This window comes from Saccopteryx leptura, chromosome 9, assembly GCF_036850995.1.
Source record: "Saccopteryx leptura isolate mSacLep1 chromosome 9, mSacLep1_pri_phased_curated, whole genome shotgun sequence".
NCBI classification, from domain to species: Eukaryota; Metazoa; Chordata; class Mammalia; order Chiroptera; family Emballonuridae; genus Saccopteryx; species Saccopteryx leptura.
This window is the reverse complement of record NC_089511.1, coordinates 30,330,249-30,333,504: the sequence shown is the minus strand read 5'-3', so window position 1 is coordinate 30,333,504 and position 3,256 is coordinate 30,330,249.

Here is a 3,256-nt window from a genome sequence, read left to right as displayed (position 1 = left end):
AAGGGAGCACCCCTGCCTTGTTCCTGATCCTAAGGTGATTGCTTTTAATTTTGGCCCATTGAGTATGATGTTGGCTGTGGATTTGTCATAGATGGCCTTTATCATGTTCAAGTATGTTCCCTGTATTCCCACTTTGCTGAGAGTTTTGATCATGAATGGGTGCTGAATTTTATCAAATGCTTTTTCTGCATCTATTGAAATTATCATGTGGTTTTTCTCCTTCCTTTTCTTTATGTGATGAATCACATTGATTGATTTGCAAATATTGTACCAGCCTTGTCTCCCCGGAATAAATCCCACTTGATCATGATGTATGATTTTTTTCATATATTGTTGGATCCGGTTTGCTAATATTTTGTTGAGAATTTTAGCATCTAAATTCATTAGGGATATTGGCCTATAATTTTCTTTCTTTGTGTTGTCTTTGCCTGTTTTTGGAATCAGAATTATGCTTGCCTCATAAAAGGAGCTTGGAAGTCTTCCTTCCTCTTGAATTTTTTGAAATATCTTGAGAAGAATAGGAGTTAGTTCTTCTTTGAATATTTAGTAGAATTCACTTGTGAAGCCATCAGGCCCAGGACTTTTCTTTGTTGAGAGTTTTTTTTTTTTTTTCATTTTTTTTTTTTCATTTTTTCATTTTTCTGAAGCTGGAAACGGGGAGAGACAGTCAGACAGACTCCCGCATGCGCCCGACCGGGATCCACCCGGCACGCCCACCATGGGGCGACGCTCTGCCCACCAGGGGGCGATGCTCTGCCCATCCTGGGCGTCGCCATATTGCGACCAGAGCCACTCTAGCGCCTGGGGCAGAGGCCACAGAGCCATCCCCAGCGCCCGGGCCATCTTTGCTCCAATGGAGCCTTGGCTGCGGGAGGGGAAGAGAGAGACAGAGAGGAAAGTGCGGCGGAGGGGTGGAGAAGCAAATGGGCGCTTCTCCTGTGTGCCCTGGCCGGGAATCGAACCCGGGTCCTCCGCACGCTAGGCTGACGCTCTACCGCTGAGCCAACCGGCCAGGGCTGTTGAGAGTTTTTTGATAACTGTTTTGATCTCATTTGTTGTAATCGGTCTGTTTAGGTTTTCTGATTCTTCCAGATTAATTTTTGGAAGATTATATGTTTCAAGGAATTTGTCCACTTCATCTAGGTTGTCTAGTTTTTTGGCATACAGTTCTTCATAGTATTTTCTTACAATATTTTGTATTTCTGTTGTGTCAGTTGGTATTTCTCTACTCTCATTTCTAATTTTATTTATTTGAGTCCTCTCTCTTTTTTTCTTGGTGAGTCTGGTTAAAGGTTCATCGATCTTGTTTACCTTTTCAAAGAACCAGCTCCTGGTTTCATTGATCCTCTGTATTGTTTCTTTAGCCTCTATGTCATTTATTTTTGCTCTGATCTTTATTATTTCCTTCCTTCTACTACCTCTGGGCTTTATTTGCCGTTCTTTTTCTAGATTTTTTAGATACAAGGTCAAGTTGTTTATTTGAGCTTTTTCTAGTTTCTTAAAGTATGCCTGTAATGCTATGAACTTCCCTCTCAGGACTGCTTTTACTGTGTCCCCTAAATTTTGAGTTAATGTATGCTCATTATCATTCGTTTCTAGAAATATTTTTATTTCTTCTTTGATCTCATTGTTAATCCATTTGTTATTTAATAACATGCTATTTAGTTTCCAATGTTTGATTATTTTTCAGTTTTTCTGTTGTGCTTGATTTTTAGTTTCATGCCATTGTGATCAGAGAAAATGCTTGATATGATTTCAATCTTCTTAAATTCTTTTAGACCCGTTTTGTGCCCTAACATGTGGTCTATTCTAGAGAATGTACCATGAGCATTTGAAAAGAATGTATATTCTGCTGCTTTAGGGTGAAAGGTTCTGAACATATCTATTAAATCCAGTTGATCTAGTGTGTCCTTTAAGTCTGCTGTTTCTTTGTTAATTTTCTTTCTTGAGGATCTATCTAGTGATGTTAGTGGGGTATTGAAATCCCCTACTATTATAGTATTGCTGTTGATATCACCCTTTATATCCATCAAAGTCTGCTTTATATATTTAGGTGCTCCTATATTAGGTGCGTAGATATTTATAATGGTTATATCTTCAGTTGGATTGCTCCCTTTATCATTATGTAGTGACCTTCTTCATCTCTTACTATAGCTTTTGTTTTAAAGTCCATTTTGTCTGATATAAGTATTGCTACCCCAGCTTTTTTTTCATTTCTATTTGCATGAAATATTTTTTTCCATCCTTTTACCTTCAGTCTATGTGCATCTTTTGTTTTAAGATGTGTTTCTTATAGACAGCATATGTATGGGTCCTGTTTTCTTATCCACGCAGCTACCCTATGTCTTTTGATCAGATCACTTAATTCGTTTACATTTAAGGTTATTATTTATATGTAGATTTTTATTGCCATTTTGTTCTTTCAAGCTGTATTCCTCTTTTGCTATATTCTTTTTCCCCTGTGATCTGTTTACAACAGGCCCCTTAGCATTTCTTGCAGCATTGGTTTGGTTGTAGTAAATTCCTTGAGTTTTTTTTTCTTTCTGGGAAGCTTTTTATTTCTCCTTCAATTTTAAATGATAGCCTTGCTGGATAAAGTAGTCTTGGTTGTAGGTTCTTGTTTTGAATATTTCTTGCCATTTCCTTCTGGCCTCAAGTGTTTCTGCTGAGAAGTCGAATGTGATCCTTATGGGGGCTCCTTTGTAGGTGACAGCATTTTTTTCTCTAGCAGCTTTTAATATTTTCTCTTTATCACTTAGCTTTGGTATAGCTTTCTTTGGGTTCTCTTTGCTTCTTGAACTTGTGAGACTTTTTCCTGCATTAATTTAGGGAAGTTTTCAGCTATGATATGATTAAACAAAGTCTCTATTTCTTATTCTTTCTCTTCTTCTTCAGGAACCCCTATGATGCAGATGTTATTTCTCTTCATGTTGTCACTCAGCTCTCTTAGAGTTTCCTCAGACTTTTTGAGTGTCTTCTTTTTTCTGCTCTGCTTCCATGCCTTCATTTATCTTGTCCTCTAATTTGCTGATTCGATCCTCAGCTTCATCCATCCTGCTTTTAATTCTTTCCATTGTGGTCTTCATTTTTGATATTGTATTTGTCATTTCTGACTGATTCTTTTTTATTATTTCAATGTCCTTTTTTATATTTGCTAGGTCTCTATTTAGGTGTCCATAATGACCATCTATTGTTGTTTTAAGATCTTTGAGCACCCTAACAATCATTATTTTAAACTCTGTATCCGGTAATTTGG